This window comes from Anomalospiza imberbis, chromosome 3, assembly GCF_031753505.1.
Source record: "Anomalospiza imberbis isolate Cuckoo-Finch-1a 21T00152 chromosome 3, ASM3175350v1, whole genome shotgun sequence".
NCBI classification, from domain to species: domain Eukaryota; kingdom Metazoa; phylum Chordata; class Aves; order Passeriformes; family Viduidae; genus Anomalospiza; species Anomalospiza imberbis.
Genome location: NC_089683.1, coordinates 89,246,491 through 89,269,858, shown reverse-complemented (window position 1 = coordinate 89,269,858; position 23,368 = coordinate 89,246,491). Strand labels below are relative to the sequence as shown.

General features: G+C 38.1%; 1 long non-coding RNA gene across 1 annotated transcript; it reads left to right on the top strand.

The window, feature by feature from the left end:
- Positions 1-10,797: 10,797 nt before the first annotated feature.
- On the top strand, positions 10,798-23,104 carry LOC137471367 (uncharacterized). The gene is made up of 2 exons (XR_010997546.1): positions 10,798-11,782; positions 21,256-23,104. It is a non-coding gene; the product is annotated as an uncharacterized lncRNA (long non-coding RNA).
- The last annotated feature ends 264 nt before the right edge of the window (positions 23,105-23,368 follow it).

Below are 23,368 nucleotides of genomic sequence, written 5' to 3'. Positions count from 1 at the left end.
CTTCCTTCTATTCAGAAAAATGAAGCTTTGAAACTGAGACAGAAACTTGATCTTTTGAGCATGGCTATAATGCTTAGAAAAACATACCATACATGACTTAGTACAGTTTATCTCTGTATTCAAAGGTATGCACCAAAGTCAAATGACTCTGCTTCACATTCATGCATGATAAGTTTCTGCTTCAGTAACCATGCTAAATAAGTTTAAGAAACGAGACTGCTGAGCCTGGTTTTTAGTTTGCAAAAATACCCAAGATGTCAGTGACTGTGCTTTTCAAGAAATTTAAAAGAGTTCACTCAGAAATGGCACTAGCATTTATCAATTAGAATTACTAGAAGAGAAATTTTGTGTTAAATAAGCAATAAATATAAAGATTTCCAGAATTACGAAGGCCAAAGTTCAATATATATTCTCTATAGAACTAGTAACATTCATGGAAATGTGCTTTCCAAGCAAAAGTATTTTGTTCTGAGTCTTTGGCAAATTTCCTTTTCTAATCATTACTGCGCCTACTAACAGCTGTAATCCTTTAACATGTATCCTGAGAAGTAAATTCTCAAACTGAGTTTAGGCACATAAGCTTCCAACATGTCACTCAAAATGTAGATTTGCCTATTTCAATAGATGTATTTTTCTCAGTAATTACCCCAAATGTTTAATATGCTCCAAGTACCCATAGTTTCATACAAGCCACCCCTAGGAGGTGAAAGCAGCAACCACACTGTTTTTCTGCCTTTTTGCAGTGGCTTGCTCATGACATCCAGTCTCAACACCACATTAGGCAGAGGATGAACCTGATCACCCATTCCAGGTAGGGACACAGTGGACTGGGCTATTTGGGAAGCAGAAGACAATGGCAGGTCTTCACTCCCGCCTTCACTCCCTCCAGTAGCCATGTGCAGTGACAGTCTGATACACCTTGCCCCCACATTTTAGGGTTCATTTTCATAAATCCTAAAGGAAGAGAGACAGCTAAGTCCCAATGAAAGACAGAGTTTCATTTCATAATTTTGTGAAGTTTTATGTATTGCTGAAAAGTAAGACTGACTGTTCTACCCTCCTTCTTGACTGCAGATGCTCTTTTCTTGCCATTTTTCCCATTTCAAAACATTATCTTGTGAAAATTATATGTATTAATATTAACCCAGCAAGAAGAGGTAAATTTTCATCTCAAAAAAGGCTTTGAAGTGGTTCATCAAGAGGTTAGCTGGTTTTGTCAACAGAGGGAGGTGGTGATGGAGGAAAGGCAAGTGTTGCAGGGGGACTTTGGGGTATGATGGTGTACTTGGGAGAGAAGCTTCCAATTCAGGCAGTCAGTGCATCCAGGGAAGGGTGGTTTCAGTGACACTTCACTTCTGAACATTTGCTACTAGACAAGGGTTTCCTGGCTTTTGCAGAACTTGTGCTTACCTGTCTTAGGGTACATCTGCATGAGTGAGTACAGACATTTATATGCTCATCCTGCCTAAGCTCCACAAAAGCTTGTGGAAGCCATAGAGTCATTTAATGTGATCTAAAGACTGTCCCTGCATCTCAAAAGCCTGATTTTGGTGGTGGACAACAGGGCGTGTTTTAATTTGGTAGTAAGGGATGAGGAATGAGGTGCTCAGAATATGCAATAGCTGATTTAAAATATACTGATGTTATGGAAACTTTCTTTCCCTTAGAGAAAACCTCTCATTTATTGTGACCACAGAGCTGACAAGAAGAGGACTTGCAGCCTTGTTTACCTTGTTGTAGGTTTTTTGTGCATTCATATCCTGAGCTTCTGGGGTGGAAGTGGGCCTAGAATGCTTGTAATCCCGCTGCATCTTCCTCATAATGTCCTTGGTTGAAAGCCTCTTCCGTGAAGGAAGCCAGCACAGGTCTGCACACAACTTAAATCCCACTTAAATTGCTGTGGCTTAGAGTGCCACTAAAATCGCTCCTGGGCCTCCTCCACTCCATATGGGGATGAATTCCACACTTATAGAATTCCTCAACATTTTCTCTCTTTAATTTTCTCCCTTCTTTTTCTTGCTACCAGGGTAAATTAGCCTCTTCTAAGGACAAATGGACGGCATTCAGCCAGCACTGGTACCCAAGCTTGTTTCCCATTTTAACATTAAAAGCAATTGTTATTAAAATTGGTATGATTGAATGTAGTAAAAACCTGGCGTGCTCTCAAGGGGACAAATCAGTGCTGTGATTCACTTCACTTACCGTAAGATGAATTACACGTGACCATGATTACTAGGAAGAGGAACTTACCAGAAATTGAGGTGCTGCCTGTTGCACTTTGGAAATAATTAATGCTGGAGGTAATTTGAGCTTGGCTAGACTCATTGGAGAAGCTAAAGCATATTATTGTCAGAGTTCACAGAGTTTCAATCTTGGCCCATTGCTACCCTTGCACTGCATCTTATAGCATATAGGAAACTTGTATAACAAAAGCCTGAATTCACATGAATATTTGTGTGAATGAGTCAACTAAATATCACTTGTTCATTATTTCTCTGTTACACAGATGGTCAGTGATCATCTTCTGTTGTCCTTTCTTCATGAGATGATCTCTGCAATCAGTAGACCAATCAAACTGAGAAACAACAGTAAACAAATTGATTTGTTTTTCCATGGGTAAATTAATACAGGTTTGCATTAATTTATTTTTAAGATTTGAGATTTCCTTGGCAATACTTCTTTCTGTTTGCATGTTAATTCACAAAGGTAGTTTGATTTTCTAAGGCAGACATGCTCTTTTGAGCACCTGCATGCACAGATATTTTTATATGCGTTAGAACAGTCTCGTTAGAACTGTCATTAGAAAATACTCTTCTTCTATAAAACTATTAGTAACTCAGTCATATACTGATGTTCTGTGGCTCAGCTGACCAGTCTCAGACTACAGATAATAAAAGAAAAACAGTTGGAAACAGTTGCCTAAGCAGGTTCAAAAGTGTCTGGCAAAACTCTGGAGATGGTGCCAGGGAGCTTTACATGATATAGGAAACACAGGAAGGAAAAGAAACTTTGTTGTGGGGGAGAACATATGAAAATCCCTCAGCTCTGCTAGTCCTGCCTGAGCTTCAGCAGCTTGTCCCTGCACAGCACTCCATCACTGGGGCAGCTCCACTTCCAAAACACCAGCGAGTGCAGCACAAATGGGATAAAAGAGAGGAAACCCAGCTGTCACCATGAAGTGATCAGAACACACCAGGCCTTTCAGGCACTTGACCTTCCCCAGTGTTATTTTTAATGTTGGTTGAGGGTTTCTTTTCCCTCCCTTGGCCATTGAATATGTATTAACTGTTATACAACACTTACCAAGTTTGTTATGTAAAATTCTAGAGATAAAACCTCAATCCAGGGCCCCCCTCTAAAGATTTTTGAACTTCCTGAGGGCTCTGGGAGCACATCCAAGATTTTTTATTATTCCCAGAAGATATATAGAGATTATTTGTCATTTGGAGAATGTGTGTGAGAGTGTACTGGGGGGCTCTGCTGAGCACACTATTGTGTTGCTTTCCTGGGGAGAAGGTGGGATTCAAGGGTGACCTAAAACAGATGTTGATAAAAGAGGGAAAGTAAAAAATCAAAGAAAGAAAAAAGAAAGAGAGAAAACCCTTGAGATCAGCTAAGGATTACCAACATCATTATATTTTTTATGAGGGTGCCTTCAATATTACTCATCTGCAATAAGCTCCCATAGACCTTATAGGATTTATTTTATTTTTGTGTATTAACAATACAGCAGCAAGGAGCTGACACTTGTTTTCCATATCAAGCAAAGTTTTATAAGTCATTTTTTCTGGCTATCACCTCAGCTCACATTTTACACTGAACAGTAATTCTATTTTTATGGACACTTTCAGATACTTTATTTTTATAGAGTTCCTCCTTTAAAAAAAAATCAGATATTAATCAGATATTTAAGGGTCTCTTGGTGACCAGTCTCATCTTGGACATTGAACCTATAGATTCACAGGTGCAGATATCTGCTGAAGCACTTAATGGCTCTGAAGAGTGAAATCTTGGCCACGCTGAAATCAGTGGGAGTTTTTGTAGTGGGACCAGCATTTGACCCTGTGCATTCTATATTTACCTCATCCTCAGCTGGACCCACTAGCACTCTGTGTTGACCCAAAAGGTCCACTGGCTGTCATAATCACCCCTGTCTGGTATGCCCAGAAGAGCTGGTAACTAAATAACATTTTCTATTCTGGTGATTCTGCCTTTTCTTTTTTTTTTTTTTTTTTTTCCTTTCATCTGGCAAGCACTAGTTTTTATCTTATTTGCTGGACTGGATTGTGAGTAACTGAAGTGGATCCAAGAGGTGCAATTCTGAAATATCAGCATATTGTCACAAAATCCCAGAGAACTCAGGATTTCTAATCACCTCTTCGGATCATGGAATGACTATTTTGGGGACAACATGCAGAAATCATGCTGGAGTCAGTATAATAACAGACATTCCAAGGCTTTAATAACCACATTGGTGGCACAGTGGTAATTTGTATTTGCTGTGATATATTTAGAATCTGGAAGAGTATTATGAAACAGATTCCTGTTTCAAGACAGAGCAGCCTGTTAACATCATTTTAAATCTTAAGTGTACAGTGCCACTGTTTCCTGAACTCACTGTGATTTGTTGCTACATATTTAAACTCAAGGCATTCAGTTTTACTGAAAGTGGAATCAGATCCTGGTTGCTGGACAGAAGTCAGCCATCCCAGGGTGATTCTTGAGATGTTAGATAAGCAGCTTTTTGGAAGGCAAGAAGAAACAAAGAGAAAATACTGGAGGTCAAAAAGTTATAAATGCTCATTTGAGGATATTTACATTAGCAATGTTCCTTTTGTGTATCTGCAGGAGGGCTGCTGTGTCACATCAGGACAAACATGAAAAAACTTCTATCATTTCAAGTCACAGCAGTATTTGGGGAGTCTTTAGGGATCTGTTTCATCTGAGGAGTGTTCTGAACAACCATTGACGACTGGGCACATGCAGAGTGATACTGCTCTCAGGACATGAACTCATCCACAATTCCTGGTTCAAATTGCATGTAACCCTATTATCAAATGTGATGTAGGACTGCAGTGGGGCTCACAGCAGCAGCCTGCCCTCCAAATGCTGAGTAAAGCAGATGGTCTATGCTCCTCTTATCATGGAAAACTCTAGTTCTAGAGATAGCATGTCAAGTCTCACTTTGAATTCTCAAACGAATGACACTGAAACTCTACTCTTGCAAATGGCAAAAGGCAATCACAGTAATTATGGCACTCATCTGAAGTTCCACCTTTGTCTTCTACCAGCTTCTAATACAGATAATTTTTCACTTTTTACCTGAGAGTTTTTATTTTATTTCACTCCATTAATATTTTAAATATTTCTCATGTGAGAATTTACAAAATGTTCTGGAGACTCTTACTGGAATACTTTTTTTTTCCTGTAATTTAAAGAATTTCTACATCAGACAACTGTCTTTTGATCTTTCTTCATCAATTTTTAACTCATTAGCCCTTCTCTCAGGTTTTTGGTGCACAAGTTAAAGTTATACATGCTACAATCCTTATCACAAGGAAACTTTTTGTGCACTATGCTGGGGTAGCAAAACCATTTACTTCTGGAGCTGATGTTTCACATGCCAGTTCTTGCAGTGCTCAGGGGAGGAGATTAGTCATCTCTCCTGATCCAAATGCATTAAGCTTTTGGAGTTGTTTTTCCTCTACCTCAGCATGATTCTTCTCTATCCCCTTGTTTCTGTTAGCCATCTGGCAGTGCTCTACCCACCTCTTCTCTGTTAGTTTCCATTTCCTGAAGTCACAAGCTCCAGAAAGTGTTGAGTTCCAGTGTGCTGAGCCTCGTCTGTGCTGATATTTGGGCATTCTGGAGCCCAGTTAACTTCATATATTGGGTATATTAACGTCCTGAAGTTTCTCTTCCTGAAATAAAGAAATCTTGGTGATGAGTCTGTTTGTTTCAATTTCTGTGTAATTTAAGCTGATTTAACTTTTGATCAGTTTGATCCAGTGTTATTTTCTACAACCCGTGCTTTGATAATGTCACAACTGCTTACAAAAACAGAGTGGCTTTTGTGCTCATCTTTTGACTTATATTGTATTTGCATTAAGGCCCTTGGCTCAAGCATCGGGGATGGAACCTGTGAGTCTCTCCTTTGCTGTGGTGCCTTGTAATGTATAGCTGGGGCTCAAGCAATGCACTCTGCACGGTAGAATAGGGGAGGTTCAGCTCTCACAGCAGGCATCTGTCTGCTGCCTGGCAGGCACAGCCACAGAAAGAATGCTACTTCAGTTCTTCCCTGAAAGAGATAGCTTTCAAGTGGCAGCTAGATGCTTGTCTTGGCTACCTGATATCTAGGCTTTCACCCAACAGCTGACATCAGCTAAAGCATGGAAACTGCAGATTCAAATATCAATGTGTTCTTCCGAAAAGCTTTTTAGATCTGTCACTCACTTTTTCTCACTGGTCTGACAGAGACTATTTGTTGACTCTGCAAGTCATAAAGAAAGGCCCACTTATTTTCTCAAACCATTATATACTGAATGCTTAATGTTGTTCAGTCCTATTCGTGCAATTAAAATAAAACCACATTGGAGTGGTCCTTCATCATGCCCAGCAGAGCACATTATCACAGTAGGAGTCACCAACCAGTGCAGTAACATAAATGTCATGTAAACTGCCATTTTTGACTAAGCAGGAAAGTTTTCCAAATTTGAAGAAAATCTGCACCTAGTTTTTCTGTCCTCTGAATAAATCATTATATCCACAATTTCTGGTTTTCTATCCTTTGCCAAATAACAAGTTCCTTTTTTTTTTTTATTGGGCGACTGTGATTGCATCTATGGCTAACAATTCAAGCAACAAGAGACAAGGTTTCTGAATGCTGCTTTCCTGTATGCAGGGGTGTTCTACTGCTCCATAGCACAATGGAGTCATCTCTGACCTGCTTTTTGGCCCAAGTTACTGAGCCATCTCCCCAAATGAGATTTGGAGGGGTGCTTTTCTCCCTCCTGTTTGCCCATCAGGACTAAAATATATTTTGGAATTTGGAATATGCCAGCTTTGTCCACATTGGGTGACCAGTATGCCTTTTTGGAAACCAGTTGACAAGGATACAGAGTTAGGATGCTGGGACCAGTGGTGGGAAAGAACTGGAGTGGAATCCTGAAAAACAGGATTAGGAAAGCTTAGGTATTCATTAAATCCTACAAATATTATTGAAAATGTATCATTTGTTAATATTAATGAGCTTAATACTATGAATATGAGCAATTCCATCACTTGAACCATTCATACTATGAACCTGAGGATGGTCCTGAAGAAAGAGTAGACCAAGACATGTTTTGCATATGAAATGTACTTTTTAATGAGTTTTCTACATATAAGTGATCTATTTCAATTTCACAGCACTGTAAACTGCTTTATAACTTTGGCCTGCTATAAAATAATTCGTGAACACAGGGTAACAATGGGGATCTCTGATTGGCTGGCGGTGATTTCATGCGTGTGTCAATATTTCTCATTAAAAGCACAGGTATGACCTTTTTACCTTGGAGTTTCCATACCATAATAGCTATAAGGCACTCATGGTTAATAGATTTCTGAGGGATTATTGCACTCTTTGAGTAGCTGAAGTCACTTGGCTTTTGGCTGGTGCCTCATCCTGCACCTGAGGTGTGTGATAATCCCTCAGAAATGCACTGCTTGTGGAATCTCAGGGCTTAATTATAAACATTAACTGAAGTCAGCTACATTAACTAGCTTACCCAGATGTTTCTGTACCTGATGGATGGATATTATGACTGATGAAAAGAAATCATGCAAAAAAGGTTCTCTTCTGGTGGCTTTGTTTGCCATGGAAAAAGGGAAGGAGAGCAAGGCAATTGCACTACTCACAAACAAGAAAATTTAGACTTCTTGACTGCAGGAGGATGCACAAGAAAATTAATTCTTATTTCTCCATCTGGGGGAGAAGAGTGTCTGTTTGAAATCCTGAGGGTCATCACTGATCCCTCCTCCACACTGCACTCCACGTGGAGCTCCCCTCAATGCAGACCATGGCCATGCAGCTGCCTTCTGCGCACTCCTAGGGCTGGGATGCTTTGGAAGCAACTTCTTGACAATGATTTTCTGTGATCCAGCAGAGACAATTTTTCCCCCAGTAAGGAAAATATATCCCTTCAGAACTTGACTCTCTTTTTTTCTGACTTGTTTTTTCTTCCCTCAGTGTTGTTAAGTACTAAAACTGCTCTAAGAGGTCTGTGATGTGTTTTTGATAGGCTGGCATTTATAAACTCTCATTTTCTTCACTGGTTTCTTTAATTCAAACAGTAATGAAGAATAATGGGAATAATCTTCCTCTTATGTGTTTTGGGGATTTTTTTACAATATTTTTCTTTACAATATTTACCCAGACTGTAAGATTCAGGCTAATTTTAATTTCTCCTAGAAATAAAATAGAAATAAACTCCTAGAAAAAAGCATTCACAACAGTGAATATCTTGGACAGGGAAAAATACTTAGAGTATCCTTTCAGCTCCAGTCCAAACACTCAGCTGAAATTTTTTGTAAACCCACTCTAAACCCCACACTAAGTAATTGATAGCTGCCCTAATGTAATGATATCTGCAGCAGTACAATAAGATTCATGCCCAGAAAGCACAGGCAAACATTAACCTAACATCTGCATCTCTTACCAATAACTTGCAGAAGTTAGGAGTAAAGATTTTGCAGATTGCCAAGAATCCCTTGACATTAAGCAAAGCCTCAATGGCCCTGTTAGGGCACTTTTCCAGGTGTTCTGCCTGGGAAGCATGATACATCTGTGAGAGGAACTGAGGTGTAGTTATTTGGTTTCAATCAGTATTTGTTTTCATGCTTAAATGAATGTTAGTTATAGGGTTGCTATCAATGCTTCCATAATATTAATAAAGTCATAGTTAAATGGGCTGCATTTGAACATTTCTAAATAGTAAGTCTTTGTGCTTCCAAGTATAAGGCAGATTAATTTTCTGAACTTGAAAACAAATATTCCTCTATAAGCATTTCAATGCATAATTGCCCCTACACTTTTGCAAACACACATAAAACATTTGGAGGAAGATTTTTAATTAAATGAACCACTTGCTGAATTTTATTAAATTTCATTTCCCTGGCTAAACCTTAAAGGTAACAGACAAATGACAGCTTTGGTGTGATTTGCTCCATGTGTCGGTCATTCCAGCAAATGCAGCATGTAAGTACAAGGTAAAGCTGTATGTTTGAGTGGAGTTGTCCTGCTGATGCACTTCTACTTCTCAGTAAAAGGAGATGTGCTGTGTCATATCAAGAGAGACCATGGTGTGCAGAGAAGAAGCTGCAGAGCTGATTTCACACATGGAGAAAGGGCTGCATGTGAAGGTAGTCATGCTAGCTCGCTTTGAAAATAGCTGTAGTGAGGGGAAGGAATGGATGGCACTAATAATGAATGAAACAAAAGGCATTTTCCTGTTTCTCATTCTGCATGCAAACACAGGGTTTCTAACCTCACCAGCTGGAGAGAGATTACATGGACTGTGTAATTATCTTAATGGCAAGACAGCACTTTTTTACTGCATATTTTTAGGTCCTTTTAGGCCACATGTGTATATGGACCCCATGGGCAGGCAGATGAGTCTCCCCTTTCTGGTCTTTGTCTTTGAACTTGGGCACTGACGCATACTTGGAGAAATTGCTGAGCAGCAAGTTTTGCTCCCTAAGGCTGTTCATCTCCCATCAAAATCTATTAGTAGGATGACCACACTTCCTTTTCTTCTGGACTTGCAGTTTTGGGGGTTTTTTTTCAGTCTCCTGTTCCACTGTACGCTCCCTCTGGAGATCTGGCAAAAGAGGAACCATTAAAGGAAGAATCAGAAATGTGTCTCTGATCCTAACCTCTCCAGGTTCCAGGTAGGACAAGAGAGGAGAGACAGGGTACATTCCAAGGGATGTGCAGGATCTCTGCTTTGTCACTGAAGGCCTGGCTCTCCTTTTTCAAGCAGCACTGCCTCATGTGGGCTGCATTAGCAAGCTTCCTACAATGTATCCTTTCAGCAGGAAATCACACTCAAGTACTCAAGTTCTTTCTAATTGTTATGGGACATAATGATCATAATTTGAAAGAAAAACTCATGCCCTGTTTTGTTATCCATTCTGTGCCCTCTTTCCTCCTGCCCACTGCCAGCATTCTGCACAGAATAAGATGCTTTAGCTGTCTCAGGGTCTGGGTAAAGAGCACTTGGCTGCAGCTGAATCCTGACAGGGATTGTGTATTGCTGGTGAGAAAAAGGGGATGCTTTAAACTACAACACTCAGCCTTCTCCATGTTGTTCTAAACCTCCTGGTCTCCTGGCAAGCCAGGGTACCAACAGTAGTGAAAATACCTTCTTTCTTCTGTATACAGTAGGACACCTCCCTTTTCCCTTCCAGCCAGGCACAGTGACTAAAGCAAATTATTCTTCCACTTTGTTGTTTGTTTTTTTTTTTTTAAATCTGTCCAGAGCATAAGGAATAATGTGTCAGGCCAGCCCATGGGTCCAGCCAGCTCACTGTACTGTCTCCAAGAGTGATGGATAATAGGATGTTCAAGAAAAAGTCACAGAACAGACAGGCATAGCAGGACATATATAATTCATTGTGCCTCAGGATACTCTCTCAGAAATTTGTGGCTTGGAGACTTGCTGAGCTGTTTCTAACTTCACTGTAACTTTTTCATGAGGAGGAAACAATAACCATGGTATTTACAATGAAGATGAAGCATGAATTTTTACAGTGGCATAATGATGATTAATGTTTTCTATTCTTTTCTTAATTATTCCTGGACTTATATTTGTTTTTCATTTTGTTCTGTTTGGGTTTTTTTAACATCATATGTTGAGGTAGAGTTTTGTAGATTTTTTAAAGGAATTATTTGTTCCAAGAATACTTTTCTGATGTACTTTGCTTCACATTTCTCTAACCTGAATTTCATCTGCTGCTTTATCTGCTGGACACTTTTATTAATGCACTTTTGAAACTGTATCTTCCATACATTTATATAAATATTATTGACTTAATCCTTGCAATGCTTTTGTCAGTTAAATGTGTAATAAGAAATCTGTGAAGAACTAGACTCTGTTTTACCAAAATTCTCCTTGAAGTCATATTTTACATGGACAAGGTAGCAGTAAGACTTTTGGCAGGCATCATTGGAATATTTTTAGAATTCAAGTGGTTATCTTACTTTTATAATTGGGAATCAAAGACGGAGCATTAGGCAGAATTTGAGCACTTGAATATTATCCTAGGAATTCATTCCATTACTTTGATGTTTGGAAAAGGTCTTTTATGAACCAGTTAGCAAAGTGCGATATTCTTACAGCAAGATACTGAAGAAATCACTATAAGGCTGTGAGTGAACCCCTCAACATACTACTGCTTTATAGTCCCCAGCACCCTCTCATTAGTTAGAAAGAGCAATTAAGTAAATAAGTAAATAAATAAATCAGCCAACACATCCATGAAATCATAGAAACAACATTTTTTCAAATTAAGTCCTCTGCTTTATAATTCTGGTTTTGGCCTTCATTCATTTCCTAGCCAGCTGCAGCATTTCATCTTCTGAAGAGCACAAATGTCATTTGAGAGCTGAGTGCCATTGTGCTAATGACTCCATAAACAACGTCACCAAGTCCTGTATGATAAATTTCCCCCTGATTAGTTAAACAGAAATTGTATCATGCCAGCAGAAGGAGTTTTTGTTGACACAGCATCTCTGGAGACACTGGTATATTTTCTTTTACTTTGTGAATGCTCAGCAAGTGGAGTAGTGAGGATGACAGAAAATCAGTCAGTATTATTTAGTCCTGATGATCTTTCTTACCTTTAGTTTTTGTCCTTTATATATATATATATATAAATATATATATATATATATTCTTTTTAACAGAAAACTTCTATTACACAGCCAGATTCTGTCTTGTAAAAATGAAATTGAGTTGAGTCTTTGAAGGGCAGAATGTGAAAATATTGTTAGATCCAATCACAATATGCTTTTTTTAGTCCATGATCCATTAGAGCTACCTCTGTGTTTCAAACAGAAAAGAAAGAAAAATTGTACTCATTTTATATATTGAGGTTATTTTATTTTTAGTCCTTGATTTTTACAGTAAATGCACTGGTGGGTCACTTCTGTGCATTATTTTTATGCCTTTGTAGTAGTACTATTTCCATGAGCATGTTGGTTTTATAATGGAGTTTCCACTTAGGGCTGTTAGTAAATCTTTCCACAGAAGCCAGGCCTTTATAAATGACTATTGTTAAAGAAATGTTACTGGCTATGATGGGCATGACAATAAATGTAGGAGAGACCTGGCTTGTGGTTATTACTCCTGTATCAACTTTCCCATCATGACCGGAGGACAGGGCTAATTGTGTCTTCCCTTCCTGCAGCTTCCACGCTTTCCTTTGGCCAGAGGTTTTCAGGGAGACACAAATGACATACGGAGGGGTGTAATCAGCAGGGCCTGCTCAGACAGAAAATATGGACCCTTGGATAGACTGTCAGAATAGGATGACGTGTTCCAGATAAACAGCAATTTACTGTAATGGGAATGCGAATCCAGCGTGTGGCGTCTTGGGCTCCGAAATAGTAATGGTTTTTCCATTACATGTTTGGAACATTTCTGGTGTTAGCTAACTGCTGCAAGGAAAGCCCATGTACGTGAGCATCTGATCAACTGGATTTTACAGTCCTGTGTCATTGAGGGCTCTAATTACCGTGCTTTGAATATTAGGGAACTCAGCACGATTTTAATCAATCCCATGGGCTCTGCTATTTCCATTACTTAGTCTCAATCCCTGTTTAAAAACTGGTGCTGAGAATTTGTTTCACATACTGAGTCAATCCCTAAGTGCACTGCTCCTGAAAGGAGAAACTCACACTAAATCTGGATAGTTTATATTCATTCTAAATGAAAACAGCAGAACAGTGGGATGACTGTGAGAAATTATGACATAAAGCTGATTCAAGACCTATTCAGACTCTCTCACTTCAGCTGAGGGCTAAAGGGCTTTTATTTATGTTAAAGTGTGTTATTTATGAAGGATCAGGCAGAGTCTGCACATAACCCTCCACAAGGAGGAGTCAAGACTGTTTGAACATCTTCCAGTACAACTCTCTTTCTGATCAATAGCCCTCTATTATCATATTAAGCTATACTGTTAAAATATGTGCTAGCAGAGCTTAAATAATAGCAACCACTGTCTAGTAAGCAAAAGGAAAGCTTTGGTAACTGACACTTAACAAAGCAATTGGAGATTAAACATAGGCAGAAGCAGAACTGTTAGAATAGTGGCTATGACTTGAGAGGAAGGAAAAAAAGGGAGGGATACAAGTAGATTTTATATCAGTGTGAAGTACCCTAATGTTTTCTGAACCATGTAAAATGAAATATGTTGAGTTTTTGTTCCCCTGTGATGATGATCCCCAGCTGCACCCAGGGACTTAGTCGTTCTGGGAAATTGCAATACTACTACAAAGCAGATTAGGGGTGGATTCAGGAAAGCAAGTAAGCTTGTGGTATGGTCTTCCTTAATACAAGTATGATTTGAGTTTTGGAATAACTGTCCTTGGGCAATATGCTCATTATGTGGTATAACATTTTGAGGTGACTTTTTTCTTACTCCAACAAGAACAGGAAAGTTTTATTTCATATTTTTATTTTGTGCCAATTCTTGAAGTAGTTATTCCTCAGCAACTGGGGGTAGTTCATTAATATTGACTGGGTACTGCCTCATGTACAATGTTCTAAGAGTATCAGCCAGTTTCTAGAACAACTCCCAGAACTCAAGATATATTAGGAGAAAAATATCCAGGCATATTCACTGCCTGTATGCTTGAATCCACATCTCAGCTGCTTAGAAGAAGGCTGTAAGGTGCTTAACTCTGAGTGAAGAGATCTTAAGGAATCATCACTAAAGGAGAAAAGAAAGGGACATTGCATTCAAATCCACTACCTCTCTGCTAAGGGCAACAGTTCTTACTGATATATTTCTATATATTAAAACATCCATTTATACCCAGGCAATTCCCACCAAACATGTTCACAGTGACAATTAGGAAAAAAAGCAATCAGAGGGACATTGGGTCAACCTTTCTTAGATTTGGCAAGTGAAAAAATGCATAGTGATGGGATTGTATGGGAAGATTTGGGCAGTATACTAGCTGCTGCCTTCCAAATTCTCCCATTCCAATAGGGGATTAGTTGACTTCTAGAATGTCAGGTTTGGTGGAGAAAATCTTGTAGGACCAGATTCAAGAAAGAAAAAACCAGAAAGACCAGAAACTTTCCTGTGGGTGATACTATTCTTATGCTGTGGTGGTCAGTTTGGATGGGACTCTGAGGAAGTTGAAGATGTCCCTGCTCATTGCAGGGTGGTTGGACTAGAAGACTTTTAGCAGTCCCTTCCAATACATTTTATGATTCTGTGACCCTATGACTCTGTGGTTCTATGATTGTAAGTTTGTGCCCCAGACACAATTTATACCTATTTGCCATTTCAGGCTGCAGAGAACAAGGGTAGATACGTCAATCCAAAGAAGTGACCTAAATTATCCTCATGGAATTTAAAGTCAAATTTCCATTTGACTTCTCTGAAGTATGAAGATCAAATGAAAGTGTGGGTGTCTTATTTGGAGAAAAGTTAGAAATCGTTGACCTGTTTGCAGCAGATAAAGTTTTTTTGGAGTAAATTACATGGAGGGAAGTGAACATGATTCCTACTGCCAGAAGCCCTACGTTTTGTTCTTATTCAGATGCTTTCATGTATGAAATAGAATTGATGGACAGTTTTATTACTGCTGGTGTATTTTCTTTGGAATATTTTATATATGACTTGCAGAAGAGGCAAAGTACATTTAAATGCTCTCTTCCATCTTAGAGCTTGCTGTCTCATTTCCTACTTTCTGAGTAAAAGCCCTAGTTGATTGACTGAAATTAAATGTGCAGAAGTTCTTATCTGAAATGAGTGTTTTACTGTTGATAGAAATAAAATAGATAGATTATTTCTGGGAAGTATATTATCTTGGATATCTGGGACTATTTCCTTCTGAAGGGTAAATCCAGTACTGATACCCGTCATTCTTTTCTCTGAAGTGTTGTCCTTTATTTATTTTATGCATATGAATATTCTTCAGTGCACTCCATTTAGCCACATAATATTTGTGAACCCATAGCCACCAGTGGATCTATTTGCCAAAATTAAGGATAATGAAGAGTAACAAGAGTAATTTGTAGAATTTCTGATTCAGAAATTTTCTCGTTAAAAAGTCTTTGTTCATCCCTGGTTTTAATTTAAGTTCTAAATCACAGCTCATTAAAAGGAACAGAAAGGATTTCACAGAGCTTTGTACTTGGTATTTATTGATCTTTAAGTGGGAAACAGAGGTCCTAAGGAAGCAAGTAGTGAAGCCAGGGAAAACATCTCTGTTTATGTGTATTCATCAGCTGATCATTTTCACTTTCTCATTGCAATGCAGCTGATATCCTTCCTATGAATATCAAGAACTTTGCTTTTGAAAACCAAACACTGGAATATATTCTATAAACATCATGTAAGTTCTCGTATAAAGTTACATTTTATAGGAAATTTTACTGGCCTTATATCTATTAGCCAAAAATCTCAGGTGCTTAAGTCTGTGGAAAAATAAGCTACTGAAACTGTTGAAGTTTCAATAAAACAGTCAAAAAAGTTGATGCTAAAGAAAAACTTACAAGCAAAACTAATATTATTTTAAAGATTCAAAGGACTTTTTTTCTTTTTTTGGTTTATATTAGACACGTTAGAATTCTTCAAGAGTTTATTTCTTTCAAGATCCTAGATATTTTATATATTAATTCTCACTTTGAAGTTCAACAAAAACCTCGGTTCAGAAATTTATCCTTTTCATATTTGTTTTAAAGATAAGATTTTTTTCCTTGTTTGTTTCTTTTTTCCCCTAATATTTTCTTTAGATATGTGTGATATAAATGGTGGCACCCCCTAGCCCCCCACAAAAAAGCCTATGGAGATAGATGATAGATAGATAGATAGATAGATAGATAGATAGATAGATAGATAGATAGAACCAAGATAAAGTCAAATACTTTCAGGGATTAAATAGGGACAATATTACAGGTCACTGCTCTGGTGTTTCTAGAGTATGTAACTGCTGAATGTTGATATCTGATCACTGAGAACATCTAAAACATCTCTAAATCTGCTTGTTTGATTTAATTGCAGTTCAACTTACTTAAACTTAAGAATAGTAGCAAAAATGGATATTGATACCAGTAATTTGGGTATCATTCATGGGTTGTGGAGTCAGTTTTTAGGACGCTATAAATAAACATTACTTGCAAAAGGCAGTCTACAAAAACAACTGTAAAATGTCTAGCACTTAAGCCTTCTGTGTTATCATTCAGATCTCTTACACTGAAATTAGTAGAGAAAAATAAGAATTTTGGCAAACTCCTCCCTCTTGTAACAGGAAAGCCTTGTTTTCTGCCAGTGCCCTTGGCAGAAAACAGAAATCAAACAATAACACAGGTTGTCTTCCCAAGAACATTCCTGCTGTGGCGGCTCTGAGGGAGAGGAAGGGATAAAACACAATAAAAAATTCCATTTTTATGTCACTGCTTTTCCATGACTTCACATCAGGTTGTCAGCACTCAGGGCTCAACAGCCCTTGTTGCCATTTTACAGAGATCTCCATCCTTGCCATGTATTGAGAGTGCATATTGGCCTTTACATGTTGGAACATGAGCTGTATCAAGCCATTACACCATTACAGATCCAGCCTTTTCCTGTGTTCCCCAAAAATATTACTCCTAAGGCTGAGCATCTATCCTCTTGCTTGGTGCCACAGACCTGTTGCACAAGGGTTTTGGACATATTTTGCCAGGCTGGGATGTTGTCAGTTTTTGGTTTATTCAGGTAAAAACATTTGCCTTTGACTGCTTTCCTTAGTAGATCTTGCTGAACCAATTTTTTACTAAATCATACTTATTACCTGCACCTAAAATCTAATGTTCACATTTGTGTTGCTAAAAGAGCATGAAAGTTAACGTATGCATTTATCTTTTGTTATTGCAAATAATGGAAGTTTTTAAAAGCTGATAGAACAAGACTTATTTATACCAGCAAACTTGGATTTTTGTCCTGGTTCCCATATCACTACAGCTCCCCTATCTTTATGTAACTTAGAATCAAATAATTTCATTGGGAATTATAAAATCCAAAATCATTTAAATTACACATGTAAAATAAAGGAAACATAATTTCGTGAGTTCCATCTTTGGGACTCATAAATGTGTTTTTTCACGTAAGGCCTCATCAAAAAAACCACTCAAATTAATAGAAAGAGTCCCAGAGATTTCTATAGATTTTAGATCAGTCCCTTGTTAAGATTTAATTCCACACAGTTTAACTCAAATAAATCACATGTGGAACTGGTTGAGAGTGGGTTTTATTCCCTATGAAAAATTTGAGGGAAGAAAACATATGAACAAAATGTTATTTCCATTTGTAGTGAAAGCGCCTACTAGCCCCAAACTTACTGTTTTGTCTGTGTCATTGGCAACAAGAAAAATAGTTCTAGTATTTCTAGATATCTAGCATATAATGTTAGATTATAAAGCCATCTTAGAAAGTCCTAAAATGTTCATGATAATTTGTTAACATACTGAGATGAAAATATTCAAGTATACCATTTCTTCTTAAAATTATTATCTCAATTTTAGTGCTCCAAGATGTTATTTAAATTCAATAGGTTTTTTCAGGCTTTTCCTTCTTGTTTGCATGGTTTCCATACTGATGTGTTCTGCGTTAATTCTCCCAGTTTTCCAGGTTAGTAGGCATGGTCCCTTATACTTTCACATGGCCCATGGTGATGAGAATTCCTTCCAGATCTCAGCTGTGTGCCTCATTTTTTATGGCAAAATCAGAATAAACCCACAAATCTCTACCTTTGAAACATCTTGTCTCTCTGCTGATGTCAAAGATTTACAATTTCATTTGTAAGACCAAACACTACATGTAAGTACAGGGAATTTCTGTAGGCAAGCAAGACAGACAAGCTATGAGGTTCTTTGGTGCTTTCTGGTTTTAGAATTTAATGGTGAAAAGTCCTATCAGCCACAGAACAGAGTTCAAGATCAGTTCACCATTATAAAGCATTAATGTAATTTTTTTTAAAATGAGGCATGGGATGCCTCATTTACAAACACATGGGTGTCTCTTTTTATTCGCAACTGTTTCAACTCAGTCAGGTCTGGATATTAAGGTGGGTTCTTTCTTTGTTACCTTTCAAAACACTTAAAATCATGGACCAAAGAACTCCTTCAGCTATGCCATCACTGACAGATGTTCAGTGGCTGTGATGCAGATCTGACTTATAAATACAAGGGTACAATAGACAAAGTACAAGGATCTGGACTGTAAAAAGGGATTATATTATATTATATTATATTATATTATATTATATTATATTATATTATATTATTATATTATATTATATTATATTATACTATGTTATATTATATTATAGCAATATTACATAATTTAGCTTCTTGCTTCAGCTCTGAAAATAAGGAACATGTAGAAAATATTTCTCTGTTGGTTCTTAGTCTCAGGTACAGATACGATTACTGGTTATAATGGAAGAAAAGGAACCATTTTCTGGTAAGCAATTATCAAGTGTTGAGAGCCATTAAAAAGGAGAAATATCTGAGCTCCTGATGTTTTACTGATATCTCAGACCAGAAAAATGAAAGACATAAAATTAAAATCCAGCTTTTAGTGTAGCCACTAGTAGTGCTTGCCAGTGTTTTCTTAGAGGAAATGCCTGTGCAGTAACTAAGTGTGATACTCAGGGTTTTCGTACTTTCTATCTTACTGATATCCCCACTACTGCACTGAAATAAACAGGACTTCCAGTGGTTGCAGGAATAGACTCCATGATCCCAATGACATGATTTCAAATGCTCAGAGACAATGATGACTAAGTTTGTGCTTAGGTGCTAGTCTACTTTTATATTACCACAAAACTGGCTTCCTGAAGTTGCTGGGGAGGGAAAGCTGGGGGAGCACAATGTGAGCAGCCCAGAGGCTGCCCAATTGAGAGGCTCGCCCAACTGAGCCATTTGCAGGCTCAGTTTGTACACCAATTTGTACCAAAACGAGGGCAAAGTTTTTGCTTGCATTTGCAAAGAGTTGTGTATGTTTCCACTGACTCATGAAGGAGTCTGACTTTGAAAAGCTATTTTAAATTAGGAACAAGTATTCCAAAATACCGAGAATATTCAAAATCGAACTCATCTACCTTCTGTTATAGCCATATTTTCCACCTCTAGAAAAGAATTGCTTCAGTTTCAAAGAAAAAGAAATAATGACATCCAATGGCATTTTACTTCCTCAAACAGTGCCCATCTTTGTTACTTTCTTCAGTTTACCAGCCCAGGCACCAAAGCAGAAAATGCTCAGGGAACACACCACCATTCAGCATGGTTCAAACTGCACGTGTTCCATTTACAAATGGTTCAATTTGCATGTAAACCTCTCCATTTGCATACTCTGCTCACTAGGCTTGCTAACAGAAGGCTAGAGATCCCAGTTTCCTATTAAGAAGCTCAGCATAGTTATTTGGGTGTTTGGTAAAAATATTGATTAGAATATTTAATCAGAATATCAATAAGAAAAGGCACTTATTTTCCAAACAGTGTAAGTGAATATTGCATATATTTATAGGGCATAGTTGTGTATTTCTTTTAAAAAATGGGAAAGAAATCCTTCAAGTCCTGCATCCCGTCTATAAATGCATATCTATATGGTGTAAATGGGTATGTATACCTGCATTGTCAAACCCTTACTCTTATTTAAAAACATTTGTGGTTCTTGGCAGAATAGAATTAATCATAAAAAGGTTGTGATGTATATGTTAACGAGGTTAGTCTTAAAAGTCAGTCTTCAAAAACTATCCCTCTTTAGCTTAGATTCTGGCTACTTTCTGTAATTCCTTATTTTAAAAATCAAAGCTTCATTTGTCTGGCATTTTTCTGACCCAGATATGTCAGTATTTCCATTCTGCTGTTCATACTCTTGAGAGTATTGCTGTTGTAGCAACACATGGGAACCTGAGTGAGGGACTGATTTCCATTGTGCCAGGTACCGTCCGCACACAGAACAAAAGCTGGTTCCCACTCCAGGTCTTTAAGCTTGTTAAGTGCTTTGGGCTAAAAAGCTTTGAGTGGATATAAAATATTACAGCTCATTTACAAAATTTGTTTAAAAAGATAATCTGGTTCTAAAAGGAGCTGATTCAACAATTGTGTGTAGTAATATCTCAGATTTTACTGTGGTCCCCGGTGACTTCACAACGATATGTGCAACACTTAATCCTCACTTATATTAAAGCCAGTTTGCATTGCTTTTACAATGAAAAGCTTAAAGTAAATGCAAAAATGGGCCCAGGGGATGCATTCTTTTCCTGCTGCTATGGCCAACGATAGGGTTGAAAAGAGATGGATGCTTGGAGCAATTAGTTCTCCTCAGGCATGGGAAAGGGCCCAAAGAGACCAAAGAATCCATCTCCTGCTCATGATCCCTGCAAGTGTTGCTACCCTCTCTCTTCTTCTTGCCATCTTTTCCTATCTGCTGTGATCTTCTCTAACTGTCCTTCTGTGCTTGCTTTAAAGTTTCCACATGGAAAGACATATTAATCTGTCTAAACTGAACTGTATAGAATTATCCAATTTATGAACATCTGGAGACTTCAGGAGATTTTCTGGAATTCTTTTCTAGCAAAGCTTTAATAGTTGTGCATGAAGTCATAGGCATCCAAGGGCTCTCAGATTGGATTGTGCTTAGCTCAGTTGTTAATATCTAGAAGATAATAATTTAATAGAATTATTAACCCAGTGGTTCATCTACTCTGCTCTCTCATTTCCTGTAGGAGCTTGTGATTACGTGGAGAAAATGCCATGATGCTTCTCCAGTATATCCTGCTAACTTCCATCAGACTGGGGTTTATAAATTTTTTGAGTCTGAGATTGTATGCTGGTGTTTTTCACTGTCTTCAATGGCTCTTTATCTCAGTAATTTGTCTAATGTTTTTTGAACTTATGTAAAATTCTGGTAGCTACAGCATTCTATTGCAGAGTTTCATCACTTAATAGCCACATGCAGAGTGAACAAATAATTGTAGCTTTTTACTTATTTCAGAACCTGCCATCTGACCAGTTCCTTGGTTTCCTTTAGTTCCTATGTTGTGAGAGGTGACGAACCACTGGCCCCTCCTCACTGCCACTATGAAGATCTTCCCTGTGGCCCCACTCCCACCAAACTCCTGCTGCTGCAGCCCAGCTCTCCAGCTGACAGTGAAGTCACTGAGACCAAACCATCTCACAAAGACATGACAACTTCTGTTAGGACTGAGTCACTTTGGCAGAAGCAAGATACATGACCAAGACAACTTTTGGTAACAAAGTTAAAATTTTTCATTTGTTTTAGGTTTAAAGAAAATTTTGTCTACCAAAGCTATCAATTACATTAACTTAAGTAGGTAACAGGGGTTAAAAAAACCAAACCTATCCAAATCAAACCAAACAAAAAACTCTACATAACCAATTAGTTTATCAATGTTTTAAAGAGCATTTACAGCATCATCAAGGATTTACAAGACTGCTGCTTAGGTTGAACCTCTGCTGCTGTTTCAAATCAAATGAAACAACTATGGTTAAAGCCATGGGTCTCACAAGCAGGATCACAAGGCACAGAAGGAACCTAGCCACTTAGCCACCCAAAATATTATCTGTCTGGGACTCCCCACCCCTAAGTGTAGAACAGCTTGAGCATTAGGTATTTTTAATTTGTTATAACTTGAAAGCAACTGGCTACACTGGCAACTGCAAAGAGCCTGGGACTGTATCACAGCCTAATAAAATCCCCAATAAAAGTTTTAAACTAGTTCACACATCTGCAGTCTGATGGGGGGCATTACTTAATGTGTGCTGTTTCTGTTGTGCTCTCCACTATCCCCTTGGCTGTCACAGGGGCAAATTTGTTACTATGATGTCCCCCAGGCAATTTATGGCCTTCTCTGAGCCATCACCACCATCTTCAGATAAACCTCATGAGAATTTATTAGAGGGATATAGGTAATTCTCTGAAGGGCCTATAATTCTCACTTCTCAAGGTTCTTTGAAAGTATTATAACCTACCTCCAGTCCATGGATACCTTCAAAGCAAGATAAAAATACATGTCTGGTATTTTTATACTTTGGATAAAAGTAATCAGGGCAGTCCTTTGGGTCTGTCCAGTGTTTTAAAATGTTTGTCCATCCAAGTGCTATGGTTTCACCACAGAATTTACAGAAATGAAATCCATAATTAATTTCCAACATTTGAAAATGGGGACATTTAAACCTGTTGACATCCAAGAGGATGGGGAGTTCTTAGTAGCTCTGAATATCAGTATATAATGAAGTAGATTGATCTAACAGTGTTGGCAAACCTTTCTTCTCATATGTAAAATTATTCTGTGTCAGTGGGATTTATAGTGGGACTGCACAGCATTTTATGGAAAGATAAGGTGTGCCTTTAGATTTTGCCCAACAGAGGCAGATTTTCAATGGTCAAAGGCTATAAGAGGGAATTCAGAGGTGCAATTTTTTGTTTTAAATGTAGCGATACAGCTCCTTTACTCAGCCCTTAGGCTCACACCTCAAAATGTTGCATGTGCTTCCCAGACACCATGCTTCCAGCGTGGCAAAAAGACCCTGAAAAGGTGCACTATAAAACCACCTCGATGCCCTTCATTTAAAGAGCTTCCTATATTTAAAGACACATTTTAAAGATGTACAAGCTGCCTTCCTTTCCATTTTTTTTCCACTCAAAGGAAGTCATTACAGTAAAATGCTGAGGGGCCAGGGGGAAGCAACGTCTGGCAAGGGCTGGTCAAAATTTCCTTTGAACTCTGATGAAGAACATTTCCACTCTGTTTATTACTAAATCCACTGGCCATAGATGATCCAAGGCTCATAAACTCAGGTATGATGGAACTCTCTAGGGAGCTATCAGAGAGAGAGGGAGAGAGAGAAAGAGGATCTGCATGTGGTGCACGTGTATACGTGTCTGTTTGTGCGTGTCATTTCTCTTTCATCCTGGCTGTGAGAAAAATAGTGTTTGAATGACAATAATTGTTCTGTGCTCTCAGGAAAGTGATGGTACATGGCAGATATTCTCTCAATGAGGAGAAGAATGCTCATTAAAATATCAACATCACCTCTCTTTTCCCCTAGTTTTTCTGATCTCTCTGGAAGTGTCTCCTTTATAT